General features: G+C 39.0%; 1 protein-coding gene and 1 non-coding gene across 2 annotated transcripts in view; both read left to right on the forward strand.

The window, feature by feature from the left end:
• Nucleotides 1-14543, forward strand: part of LOC103011999 (OTU domain-containing protein 7A) — a 386007-nt gene that overhangs the window by 158501 nt on the left and 212963 nt on the right.
• Nucleotides 9252-9355, forward strand: LOC114236640 (U6 spliceosomal RNA). The gene has a single exon (XR_003622536.1). It is a non-coding gene; the product is annotated as a U6 spliceosomal RNA (small nuclear RNA).

Below are 14543 nucleotides of genomic sequence, written 5' to 3' on the forward strand. Positions count from 1 at the left end.
CCTCTTGTAAAGTGTATGTTCAGGTATCTTTCCATCTTTCTTTTGCATTTAACTATTTCTTATTAACTTCTTCTGTATATTTTCTGAATACCAGCCCTTTCTTGATTTTATGGACTTGAATGATCTTTTCTCTCTGTGTAGTTTGCCTTTTTACCCTCTTAATAATGTTTTTGAGCAAAAAAAAGTTCTTAATGTTATGGGTCTGTTTTATCACTTTTTTTAATAGTTGGTAGTTTGGCATCCTGTTTCAGAAATCTTTGCCCATCCCAAGTTTAGGAAGGTGTCCTATATTACTTTCTAGAAGTTTTATTGTTTTACCCTCTGCATTCAGAAATACTATCAATGTGGACTTGATCTTTCTGTATGCTGTGAAGTAGGGATCAAGATACATGTGCTCATATGGCCATCCCATTGACTCAGCACTTTTCCTGTGGAAACAAATCTCTCAAATACTCTATTATGTCATTTCAGTCACGTATGACCTCCTTTGTAAAGCCGCCTGTAACAGGATGTCAATATTTAAGTTTAGACACAGGTGTGGAAGTGTGGCAGATACTGCATCCCAAAGTGAGGCACTGGGCCAAGGTCCACAAGTTGGGAAGGAAATGAGCTAGAATCACTCCCTTGGTTTTTGGACTTCTCAGGCTGATCAGGGAGCTAAAGGAAGGAATCAGGTGTGGGAGAAGGGGTTCTGTGATGAGAAGTGTTTGCAAAGGCCATGAGAATGCAGGTGTCAGCCCCTTTGTCTAATGGGGGAGTGAGGAAGTGCCGACCTCTCACTCAAGGCCCTTAGGCTGAGGATCAGTGGGGACATTGGAGAACAAGGTGCCATCTCTTGGTTGGCAGCAGAGTGGACGAGGGTCTGGGTCTCACCTGGGCATCTATGGGGTGAGGAAAGAGATCAACCCACCTTCCTGGAGGCTGTGTTGTTCGCACTGGGCCCTTTTATTGGGGCCACTTGGAGGGGTGGAAGCACCCCAACAACAAGAAGCCAGAGATGTACGTCAGATTCCTAAGAAAGCTGAAGTTGCTACACGCCACCATTAAGAGCAGGCATGTGGCAACTTAGGTCAAGGAAACTGCAAGTAAGTGACCCCATGTTGGGAATCTCCAAGGAACAAATAAAAACACCCACAAGGGCAAGTGAGCTTTCAACATCTGCCAGGCCTGGGGCACAAGATACGGTGTGGAGTACCCTCCTTCTGCCTCTAAACAGCAAAAGATGCCAGGCCTGGCCCCTTAACAGCAGGTGGGAGCCCCAACCGTGGGCCAGAGGGGAAGGCTGACCTTAAATGCATCCTGAGAGATTAACACCAGGAGAACAGAGGACAGTCCATTTGTGATGCAGGTTGTATTTGTAAATTAGGGAGTGAGGGGGTAGCCAGTTTCTCACCCAGTGGAAGGAACACCCCTTCTGAGTTCCCCCAACTGAATACATTTAAAGAGGTCAGACGGAGGTAAGAATTAAGTTGTATATTGATTATATCCCCCAAGTCGTGCTCATTCAGTTCCCTGGAGTGTTTACCTGGGCAGGTAGCTAGCTGCCTAATCAGCACTGCCTGAGGCCAAGGTGCCTGAGTACAGGGCCTGTCACACCTGTGTGGGGCAGGCCTCCTGTAAACCCACAAGAGCCTTCGGGGCAGGACCCCACCTTGTGCCCTGGGGCAGAGCTGTGCTCTTTGCTGCACAGTTGCTTGCATTTGTAGGTGCTCAAGCAATCTTTGCCAAAGAAGTGGATAGAGAAACAGTGACCAGCTGCTGAGGGAGGGAGGAAAAATCCTCTTTCAGCCCGATGTCCTGGTATGTGAATTCCCAGCCACTCACAACTTACCCACAGGGAGAGCCTTAAAGAATGCAAGTGGTGCATCTTAATCGGAGATGACACAAACAAAATGCATTATTTATCCTTTATTTCTAGTTATCTCAAATGTGCATTATGTTCCTGGAACCTCAGTGCAAACCATGGGATCAGCTCTCAAACTTAAAACCAGGGGCATTTTGCATGTTTGCTAGGGAGCAAAATATCTTGCTCTAAGAGGCTTTAAGGAGGTAAAGGCTTTCTCATTCTTGAGTTTGTTTTTTCCCCTTTTTCAAAACTCGGAAGGTTTTACAGATATCATCGTGCAATTTAGAATTTATTCCCTCTGGAGAGTCAGGTGGCTTCAAGGTGATTTATATCAAGTGATCTTTAAAGAATTATGGAGAGTGGTGATAAGAATTAAGGTAAGGGGAACAGTATGGAAGTTCCTTAAAAAACTAAAAATAGAGCTACCATATGATCCTGCAATCCAACTCCTGGGCATATGTCCAGAGAAAACTCTAATTTGAAAAGATACATGCATAGTTCACTGCAGCACTATTTACAATAGTCAGGACATGGAAGCAACCTAAATGTCCATTGACAGATGAATAGATGAAGAAGATGTGGTATATGTATATATATATATATATATATATATATATATACACATATTCATACATACAATGGAATTACTCAGCCATAAAAAAGAATGAAGTAATGCCATGTGCAGCAACATTGATGGACCTAGAGATTATCATACTAAGTGAAATAAGTCAGATGGAGAAAGACAAATATCATATGCTATCACTTATATGTGGAATCTAAAATATGACACAAATGAACTTATCTATGAAACAGAAACTCACAGACATAGAAAACAAATTTATGGTTACCAAAGGGGAAAGGGGGGTGGAGGTAGGGATAAATTAGGAGGTTGGGATTAACATATACACACTACTCCATATAAAATAGATAAGCAACAAGGACCTACTGTATAGCATAGGAAATATAGTCAATATTTTGTAATAACCTCTAAGGGAAAGTAATCTGAAAAGCAGTATATATATATTGGGTGGGCCAAGTTTGGTTTTTTCCATAAGATGGCCCTAGTAGCACTTAGTTGTCTTAACTTCATTCAAAACAATTTTGTTAGATTACATGTGACAGCTGTCATATAAGCGTGCATTTAAAAAAAAAATCAAAATTGATGAATTTTTGTGTAGACATTTTAATATTGAAGATGGAAGAAAAAAGCAACATTTTCAGCATATTATGCTTTATTGTTTCAAGAAAGGTAAAAACACAACTGAAATGCACAAAAAGATTTGTGCAGTGTATGGAGAAGGTGCTGTGACTGATCGAACATATCATAAGTGGTTTGCAAAGTTTTGTACTGGAGATTTCTCACTGGACAATGCTCCACGGTTGGGTAGACCAGTTGATAGTGATCAAATCAAAACAATAATTGAGAACAATCAATGTTATACCACGTGGGAGATAGCCAACATACTCAAAATATCCAAATCAAATGTTGAAAATCATTTGCACGAGCTTAGTTATGTGAATCGCTTTAATGTTTGGGTTCCACATAAGTTAGGAGAAAAAAACCTTCTTGACCATATTTCCGCATGCAATTCTCTACTGAAACATAATGAAAACGTTCTGTTTTTAAAACAAATTGTGATGGGCGATGAAAAGTTGACACTGTACAATAATGTGGAGTGGAAGAGATCGTGGGGCAAGCGAAATGAACCACCACCAACCACACCAAGGGCTGGTCTTCATCCAAAGAAGGTGATGTTGTGTATATGGTGGGATTGGAAGGGAGTCCTCTATTATGAGCTCCTTCTGAAAAACCAAACCATTAATTCCAACAAGTACTGCTCCCAGTTAGACCAACTGAAAGCAGCACTCGACAAAAAGCATCCAGGATTAGTCAACAGAAAACGCATAATCTTCCATCAGGATAACACAAGACCACATGTTTCTTTGATGACCTGGCAAAAACTGTTACAGCTTGGCTGGGAAGTTCTGATTCATCCACCATATTCACCAGACATTGCACCTTCGGATTTCCATTTATTTCGATCTTTACAAAATTCTCTTAATGGAAAAAATTTCAATTCCCTGGAAGACTGTAAAAGGCACCTGGAACAGTTTTTTGCTCAAAGAGATAAAAAGTTTTGGGAAGATGGAATTATGAGGTTGCCTGGAAAATGGGAGAAGGTAGTGGAACAAAAGGGTGAATTTGTTTTTCATTAAAGTTCTTGGTGAAAATGAAAAATGTATCTTTTACTTTTACTTAAAAAAACAAAGGCACTTTTTGGTCCACCCAATTTATATGTATATATAACTGAACTGCTGTGCTGTATACCCGGTACTAACAACGATACTATACTATCAACTATAGTTGATATTGTAAATCAACTATACTTCAATTAAAAATAAAATAAATAAATAAAAAGAAAGAAAGAAAGAATTAAGGTAAGGCAAGAGAGAGAGGGAAAGAAAGGAAGGAAAACAATTTTGAGCAGGGATTTAGGACCAGGTGACGTGGTTTAAAGCACAGGGGAAAAAATGAGATGCTGGGACCCAACATATAGCCAGAAGCACTGGCTGCTGCCCTGGGAGCTGCTCCATGGGAGTGGAGGGAAAGCAATGACATCACTCTGGGCTATGCCCTGATGTAGTAACTGAGAGCCTGCCGCCCACTTCACATCCCCTTTAAGTCCAGGGCCTGCTGGATAATCTGCCTTCTTCATCCTTCACATCTTTTTAGGATGGAATGCTTCCCATTACTGGTTTGGGAAATCAAGCTTTCATCAGCTCACAAACCAACCAATTAGCAAGGTTTAGAATAAGGCTCATTCCCTCACTGCCCATTCTCGTTCTATTTTGGTCACAGTAACACTCCCCTCCTGTGTGTGCCCTTGACTAAACTACAATCAGAATGGGAAGAAACTCAGTGCCCCCAGACTCTGACCTAGACCTCTGTTGACTGGAAAAAAAATGAACAAGCTAAAAGTTGAGAATTATGTTTTATTTGGTGAACAGAACTGAGGACTAAAGCCTGGGAGGCAGCCTCTCAGGTAGCTCTGAGGGACGGCTCTGAAGAGGGAAGGGAGGAGCCAGGACCTATAGGAGTTCTTGCAACAAAAACCAGGTGGTCAGAACATCAGAAGATTACTGTTAATTAAAGAAAACCAGACATCTCAAGTTAAGGAATTCAGCCCTTTTCTGTGTATGGGAAGATGCAAGAGTCTGGGCTCACTGAAATCATTCCTTTGATATGCACCTCAGTTCTCTGGGGCCAGTATCCTGTGTTTTCTCATCCTGAGTCCCCTCAGGGTGCATGTTTGGGGGTGGCTTCAGTGACTGACTGCTTGATGGCGGGCATCCTGTTTCCATCCTAAGTTCCCTCAGGGCTCACAACCCTGGGGAAGCTGTAATGTGATGGCTTGATGGCTGCAACATCCTCTGTTTCCTGATATGGCAGGCAACATTTTTCCATTCACACCTCGCTTAGCCACCCCTGTTGCTGTGGTGCCCAGGGTCTCACCCTGCATGTGGACTTCATTCCCTGGGACAGGCTGCTGACTGCCTTCGCACTCTGTAAACCAACCTGGGAGTTGGTTCCATCTCTATCAGTATTCTAAAGGGTCCCCTTTAACTCAGGATTTGATGAAGCAACCCAAAAGTCTTGTTGTGAAGAACGGAGCCACATGGTATAGAAAGGGAGGCTGAGTATGTGAAGTTTAACAGTCATAACCTCAAGGACAAATGATTGGGTTGGCCAAGAAGTTTGTTCGGGTTTTTCCGAAGATCTTATGGAAAAACCCAAATGAACTTCTTGGCCAATCCAATACTTTAAAATATAGTGAATTAATAGATAATTTGAGGCATAGTAAAGCAACAGATCAGGAGATGACTGCCATTGGAAAGATAGTTTGTGACTCAGAGTTACCTAGAGGAGGGGGCACGCCACACCACAGGGGGCCACAGGGGGGAGCACCAGGAAGTCAGAAGGCAGAGAGAGTGAGAAGAAAACGTGGGCAAGAGCCATTACTGTGGTTTCCATGGGAAGGACCAGGCCAGGGAGGGTAAGCAGGCTTAGGATTGGCTGGTCTGAATAGTTTCAGTAGGTTCGGGGCCCTAGGGGGTGTCCCTAGTTATCGGGTTCCTGGCCCTGGGGTGATTAGGGCAGCAGGGACAGTGGCCTGGAGTGTGAAACCCCAGTAGAGGCTGTAGTTGGGGATGTGGGCTCTGAATTGGTTGGTTTGTATAGAAAGGGACATTTGAGGATGGGTTCTTTACCATCTCTAGGAATTGGCCCTGGGAGAGGCCATTTCTCCAGGATCAGGAAGGCCCCAAGTTGCCAGAGCATCAAATATAGGTAATAAAAGATGGTTCATTCACAAATGCAACTCCTTTGCAGTGCCAGCTCATTTCAAGGTGGTGGGAGCGAAGCCAAATCCAGCCTCTGTACCCCGACACCAAATTAAATCTTGGAGACAGAGTTTTGGGTGGAGTAGAAAAGAATAGCTTTATTGCTTTGCCAGGCAAAGGGGGCCACAGAGGGCTAATGCCCTCAAAACCGTGTGTCCTGACCTGGAGGGGGTAGTGAGAAGTTTTATAGTAATAGTTCAAAGAGGGCATGATCTGCTAGTGGACATTCTTCTGATTGGTTGGTGAGGAGATCAACCTTCTGGTTCCAACCAGTCCGGTGTCTATGTGCTTGTGAGCAGCATACAGTTAACTTCCACCTGGTGGGGGTTTCAGTATCTGCAAAACAGCTCAAAGATATTGTTATGTGTATCCCTTGAGGGGGAACCAGGACCCTACCCCAAGGCTGCACTATTGTTTCTCAATTGATCCTCCTTTGTCTCTGCATCCCCTCCCTTCCCTGATTAGCAACTGTTTGAACCTGCCTCTTGGAACTCAGGGAAGGTCATGGAGGCTGAATGAAGCCTATTTCGTGTAATCAAGAAATGGGGGACACAGAAAGGCTCTTGTGCCCAGGAGCCCCACAAGGTCCTGCTTGGTTTCGGGGGAAGTGCAGTACTGACTGGACATGTGGTCCCGTGATCATGGTGACCCCTCCTTCCCAAAGGAGATGGAATCACTGAGGTGGGGTACCTCTGCCCTGCTGGCTACACCCTTCTGTACTGGGGTGTTGGTCACCCACTGGCCCTCTCCTGTATGTCACACGTCTCCAGAGGAGCTCCTGGCAGCTTAACCCTGCCTGGTACTGCACTACCATAGGAAACTCACTTAAAAGGCATTGTGTTGCCCCTACGGAGTGGCATGGACATACATACACTACCAAAAGTAAAATAGATAGCTAGTGGGAAGCAGCTGCATAGCACAGGGAGATCAGCTCAGTGCTTTGTGACCACCTAGAGGGGTGGGATAGGGAGGGTGGGAAGGAGGGAAACGCAAGAGGAAAGAGATATGGGAAATATGTATATGTATAACAGATTCACTTTGTTATAAAGCAGAAACTAACACACCATTGTAAAGCAATTATACTCCAATAAAGATGTTAAAAAAAAAAAAAAGGCATTGTGGAACCCGTGATTTGGGCACTGAGGACCACCAAGGACAGCCTGTCCACTCCACCCAGCAGTCCTCCAGAGCAGATGCCATAACTGCAAAGATGTCTCCACCTTGGCCCAGATAGGCTCAAGTTCACATTTAAGTGCTTCAAGTAGGTACGGCTGACTCTGTTCCTATTGGTGATGCCCTGGTGCAGGCAGTGCTGAATGTTTGGTTTGAATCCCTTCCCCTCTACGTTCAGCAACGGGGAAGGTCCCATGTCTGCACACCTTGACCTTGGTTCCTTTTGGGTGTCCCTCTCTGTGGTCTTCTCTGGGTTACACCCACAAACCTCTCTGGGCACAGGGCCTCGGTGTTGCTGTTTAATCATCTTGAGCCCCATTTACATACTGGCTGCAGTAGCAGTGATGGTTCTAAACATAAAAGCCTTTATTTTACTTTTTAATTTTTTCATTAATTAGCTCTAATTGTTGGCTTTTTCAATTTAGTTTTTATTTTATATTGGAGTATAGCTGATTTCCAATGTTGTGTTAGTTTCAGGTGTATAGCAAAGTGATTCAGTTATACATATATCTATTGTTTTGTTGGATTCTTTTCCCATATAGGTTATTACAGAATATTGAGTAGAGTTCCCTGTGCTCTACAGTAGATCCTTGTTAGTTATTTTATATATAATAGTGTGGCTATGTTAATCCCAAACTCCTAATTTATCCTTCCCTGCCCCCCCCACCTTTCCCATTTGGTAACCATACATTTGTTTTTGAAGTCTGTGAGTCTCTTTCTGTTTTGTAAATAAGTTCATTTTTGTCATATTTTAGATTCCACATGTAAGTGATATCATAGATATTTATCTTTGTCTGACTTACTTCACTTAGTATGATAATCTCTAGGTCCATCCATGTTGCTGCAAGTGGCATTATTTCATTCTTCTTAATGGCTGAGCAACATTCCATTGTATATATGTACCACCTCTTCTTTATCCATTCATCTGTCTGTGGACATTTAGGTTGCTTCCATGTCTTGGCTATTGTAAATAGTGCCGCAGTGAACACTAGGGTGCGTGTATCTTTTTGAATTATGGTTTTCTCCGGATATATGCCCAGGAGTGGGATTGCTGGGTCATATGGTAGCTCTATTTTTAGTTTTTTAAGGAACCTCCATACTGTTCTCCATAGTGGCTGTACTACTTTACATTCCCACCAACAGTGTAGGAGGGTTCCCTTTTCTCCACACCCTCTCTGGCATTTATTTTTTGTAGACTTTTTGATGATGGCCATTCTGACTACTGTGAGGTGATACCTCATTGTAGTTTTGGTTTGCATTTCTCTAATAATTAGCAATATTGAGCATCTATTCATGTGCTTTTTGGCCATCTGTTCATCTTCTTTGGAGCCTTTCTTTATATCTAGTCTCTTCAGGGCTTTGGCCCATGCTCCAAATGTAATGTTTTTCTTATAGTGTTGAATTATGAGAGTTCTTTATATATTGTAGATATGAGTCTTTTGTCAGGTATGTGGTTTACAAGTATTTTCTCCCAGTATTTTCTCTGTAGCTTGTCATTTTATCTTCTTAACATTAAGGGTCTTTCTCAAACCAAAAAGGTTTAAATTTTGATGAAGTCCAATTTATTGATTTTGCTTTTGATGTTGCCAAGCCCCGGGTCCCAATGATTTTTCTCCTATGTTTTCTTCTAAAGATTTTATAGGTTTGTTTTACATATAAATCTATGCTCCATTGACTTAATTTTTGTATAAAATGTGAGGTTGAGGGGTTTTTGCTTATTTTATTGTCTTTTTGCTGATGGATATCCAATTTGCAAACAGATATCCATTTTTTGAAAAGACTCTCCTTCCTCCATTGAATTACTTTTTCACCTTTATCAAAAGTCAGTTGGCCAGCACTCACTTTGGCAGCACTAAAATTGGAGCAATTCAGAGAAAATTACCATGGGCCCTGTGCAAAGATGACATGCACATTTGTGAAGTATTTCATATTTTTTTAATGTTACTGAATTGTAAACTTAAAAACAGTTAAAATGTCAAATTTGGTTATCATTTTATTTCATTATTAATTTCATTTTTTCTTTTATTTATTAGTTATTTTATTTTTTTATTTTAATTATGGGATAAATTAGGAGTTTGGGATTAACATGTGCACACTACTACATATAAAATAGATAACCAACAAGGACCTATTGTATAGCACAGGGAACTATACTCAATATTGTGTAGAATTGGTATTAATTCTTCTTTAAATGTGTGGTAGTAACCTTTAAACTTCTTCAGGGACAAAGTGAGCCTGGAGATTTCTCTTTGGGGAGATTTGAAATTACAAATGAAATTTATTTATAGTTATAGGAATATTCAAATTATCTCTTTCATATTGAGTAAGTTGTGGTAGCTTGTGCTTTTCAAGGAATTGGTCCATTTCATCTAAGTGACCAACTTTATGTGTATAGAGTTGTTTTTTTTTTTTTTTGAAATGATAAACTTTATTTTTTAGAGCAGTTTTAGGTTCACAGCGAAATTACGTGAAAAATACAGAGAATTCCCACATACTCCATGCCCCCAACACACACAGCCTTCCCAACTACCAACATCCCATACCTGAGTAATGTGTTTGTTACATTTGATGAACCTACATTGGCACATCATTATCACCCAAAGTCCATAGTTTACATTAGGGCTCATTTTTGGTATTGTACAATCTATGGGTTTTGAGAAACGTATAATGACACATTCCCACCATTGTAGGATCATACAGAATAGTTTCATAGCACTAAAAATCCCCTGTGCTCTACCTATTCTTTCATCCCTCCCCGCTAACCCTTGGCAACCACTAATCTTTATACTGTCTTCGTAGTTTTGCCTTTTCCAGAATATAGTTGGAATCATATAGTACATACATTTTCAGGTGGACTTCTTTCAATTAGTAATATGCATTTAAGTTTCCTCCATGTCTTTTCATGGCTTAATAACTCATATCTTCTTAAAGCTGAATAATATCCATTGTCTGGATGTACCACAGTTTATCCATTCACCTACTGAAGGACACCTCGGCTGCTTCCAAGTTTTGGCAATTATGAATAAAGCTACTATAAACATCCATGTGTAGATTTTTGTGTGGATATAAGATTTCAATTATTTGGGTAAACACCAAGGAGTGTAATTACTGTATCTTAAGAGTATGTTTAGTTTTGTAAGAAACTTCTAAACGGTCTTTCAAAGTGATTGCAACATTTCACAATCTCACAAAAAAAAAAAAGAATTGAACAGACATCTCACCAAAGAAGATATACAGGTGGCAAGTAATCATATGAAAAGATGCTCAACATCATATGTCATTAGGGAAATACAAATTAACACAACATTGAGATACCACTACACATGTATTAGAATGACCAAAATCCAAAATACTGACAAGTGCTGGTGAGGATGTGGAGCAACAGAAACTCTCACTCATTGCTTGTGAGATTGTGAAATGTTATAGAGTTGTTTTTAATATCCCCTTATTATGCTTTTGGTGTCTGAGAATCTGTAGCAATATTTCGTTTCATTCTTGTTATAGGTAATTTGTGTCTTCTCTTTTTTGTCAGTCTTGCTAGAGTCTTGCCAATTTTATTGATTTTTTTCAAAGAACCAGCTTTTTGTTTCATTGATTTCTCTCTATTGTTGTGCCGTTTTCAATTCCATTGACTTCTGCTATTATATTTATTATTTTCTTCTTTTCGCTGGCTGTGGGTTTATTTTGTTAGTTTCAGAAACCAAGAGCTTAGATTATTAAGTGGAGATTTTTACTCTTTTCTAATGTAAGCATTTAGTGCTGTAAATTTCCCTCTCAGCAGTGTGTTAGCTGTGTCTTACAAATTTTGATATGTTGTATTTTAGTTTTCTTTTAATTCATTTTTTTAAGACTACTCTTCAGACTTCCTCTTTGACCCATGGATTATTTACAAGTATGTTGTTCAGTTTTGCAAGTGTTTGGATATTTTCCTTTTATCTTTCTATTATTGACTTCCAATTTTGATTCCATTGTGATTAGAGAACACATTCTGTATAAGTTCAATTATTTGAATTTTTAGTGGTTTCTCTAGGTATTGCATTATGTATACATAACTAACCAGTCTACTAGTGTTGATATTTTACCAGCTTGAATGAAATGTAGGTACTTTACCATTGTTTAAGTCCCTTTACTGTCTCCTATTTATAATTATTTTTAATATTTCCTCTATATAGCACTTTGAGAAGTACATCAAGCAGTGTTATAATTTTTGCTTTAACTATCAAAAATAATTTAGAAAAGGAGAAGGAAAATTTCTTATATTACTTAAATTTTTGTTTTTTCCAATGTTTTTTTCTCTGTTCCTGATGTTCTGAGATTCCTTCTTTTATTATTTCTTCCCATTTTAAGAACTTTCTTAGCCATTCTTTTAAGGTAGGTCTGCCAGTGACAAATTCTCTTAGAGTTCCTTCCTCTGATAATGCCCTAATTCTCCCTTCATTCTTAATGGATACATTTGCTGGATATAGAATTCTGGGTTGACTGTTCTTTTCTTTCAGCACTTGAAAAATGTTATTCCGCTTGCTTCTTGTCTTTATGGTTTCAGATGAGAAATCCATTCACTTGAATTATATTCCCCTATGGGTAAGATGTCATTTCTCTTACTCTGCTTTCAAGGTTTTTTCTTTGTCTTTAATTTTCAGGAATTTGATTATTTTGTGTTTGGCATAGATTTCTTTGGATTTATAATGTTTCAGGTTTGCTTAACTTCTTAAATCTGCAGATTTATATCTTTTGCCAAATTTGGGAAATTTTCAAACACTATTTCTTCAAATACTTTTTCACCACCAGGTTTTTTTTTTTTTTTCTGCTCTATCTTGTCCTGGAACTAGAAATTCACCTTGTTAAATTATTTTATTCCATCCTTACAAGCTGGGTGTGCTTGAGGGGAGCCATATTGTTCTAATCCATACTTTGTCTTGTTCTGAGACTGAAGACTTCACTCACTGACCAATACCTTGAAGCAAGTATGAGGGTCACATGTCTTCATCTGAGGTCCTGTTTCATTTTCATGCTTTCTCATTTTAAGCCCTATTTCCCCATGTTAATTAGATCAAAGAAGTAAACAAAGGATTTTATAGGGATAACTATACATCCTTCATTTTTTATCAGACTTTTGCTATCACAAATGATGCTGGGGGCAGGGGATGGGAAGAGCCTGTTATATACAGTTTTTTCTGTACTAGAACTCTTTACTTTTGTAAGATAATATCTTGAAAGTGTCATTCAAAGGATGTGTGCATTTTAATGTTTAGCCTATGCTGGCACATCCTTTTACAATTTACACTCCCACCAGTAATGTGTGAGATGCACATCTTCACCACCACTGGACGTTAGAGGGTTTTGTTGTTATTGCTTTGCAAATCTCATCAGATTAGTAAACAAAAGTATTGTGTTTTGCTTTGCATTTCCTTGATTGCTTGTGAGGTGCATTAGGTGGTGTATTCTTTCATACTCTCATCAGCTGTCCCCAATCCCTCTTTTACAAGAACAGCTTTTGCCCATTATCCTCTATGACTGTTGTTCTTTTTTTCCTTCAGTTTTATTGAGATATAATTGACATATAACACTGTATAAGTTTAAGGTGTGCAGCATAATGATTTGACTTATATATTGTGAAATGATTACCACAATTAATTTAGTTAACATTCAGCACCTCATACAGATAAAAATATCATCCTTGTGGTGAGAACTCTTAGGATGTACTCTTAACAACTTTCAAATATATCATACATTACAACCTCAGTAATTATTTATCTTGTAACCAGAAGTTTGTACCATCTAACCACCTTTCTCTAATCCTCCCACCCATCACCCCCAACTCCAGAAACCACAAATCTAATCTCTTTTTCTATGAGTTTGGTTGGGTTTCCTTGTTTGTTTGTTTTTTAGATTCTACATATAAGTGGGATCATACAGTATTTGTCTTTCTCTGTCTGGGTTATTTCACTTAGCATAATGCCCTCAAGGTCCTAAAGTCCTTCTATGTTGTCCCAATTGGCAGAATTTCTTTCTTTTTTATGGCTGAATAAAATTCCATTGTATATATTGTGAGGATGTGTGTGTGTGTGTGTGTGTGTGTGTGTGTACACACAACTAACAACTTCTTTGGACACTTAATTATTTCCATGTCTCACAACTTCTTTGGACACTTAGTTATTTCCATGTCTTGGCTATTGTGCATAATGATGCTGTGAACATGGGGGTGCATATATCTCTTCAGCACAGTGTTTTCATTTCTTTGGGATATATTCCCTGAAGTGGAATTTCTGGGTCATATGGTAGTTCTATTTTTAATTTTTTGAGGAACATCCATACTGCTTTCCATAGTGGCTGCACCAATTTATAATTATGGTTGTTGTTCTTTATCAACTATGTAAGCTCTTTGTACATCAGGAAGTCTAATTTTTGGACTGAGTGTTGGAAATAATCTGACTCTTTTTTTACTTTGTGTATATTGTATTTGTATTTTGCCATAGGAATGCATGCCGAAGGCAACAAGTATGAGAAGTATAAATTTTTAATAAAAGACTTAAAATCTAACTAACGGAGAAATATACTATGTGCATAGATGGGGAAACTATATTTGAAGACATCAGTCCTTTTGATGTTAATATATAAATGTAATATACAGTTTCAATCAGTACCTTAGATTTTTGTTTTAGCTGAGCCCCAACCCATAAATATTAGCAAGAGATGCTTGGAAAAGAATAGTAAGAGGAGAGTTGTGTCATATCCTAAAAGTATTATGTAACTATACTAGTCCAAACAGTATAGCATTGACACAAAATGAAAAAAAATAAAAATCACTGAAAGAGATGGGCAATTTTACAAACAGATTGAAGCATAGATGTATTTTAACTCAATGGGAAAAGATGGCATATTTAATAAATATCTTGCCCTAATCAGTGATGTTGGATGAAAATAAAATTGGATGCCAACAATATGCCTTATAGAGGAATAAATTTCAGATGGGTTTTAAATCTGAATGTTGGGTAAAAAGTCACATCATACAAATATTAAGAAGGCTATCCAGGAAGACCTTCTTAAGTCAGACACAAATCCCAGAATGATAAAGAAATAGATTGGCATATTGGGCTACATGATAAGGCTTTAGCATATTTTC

Source organism: Balaenoptera acutorostrata, chromosome 3 (genome assembly GCF_949987535.1).
Source record: "Balaenoptera acutorostrata chromosome 3, mBalAcu1.1, whole genome shotgun sequence".
Taxonomy (NCBI): Eukaryota; Metazoa; Chordata; class Mammalia; order Artiodactyla; family Balaenopteridae; genus Balaenoptera; species Balaenoptera acutorostrata.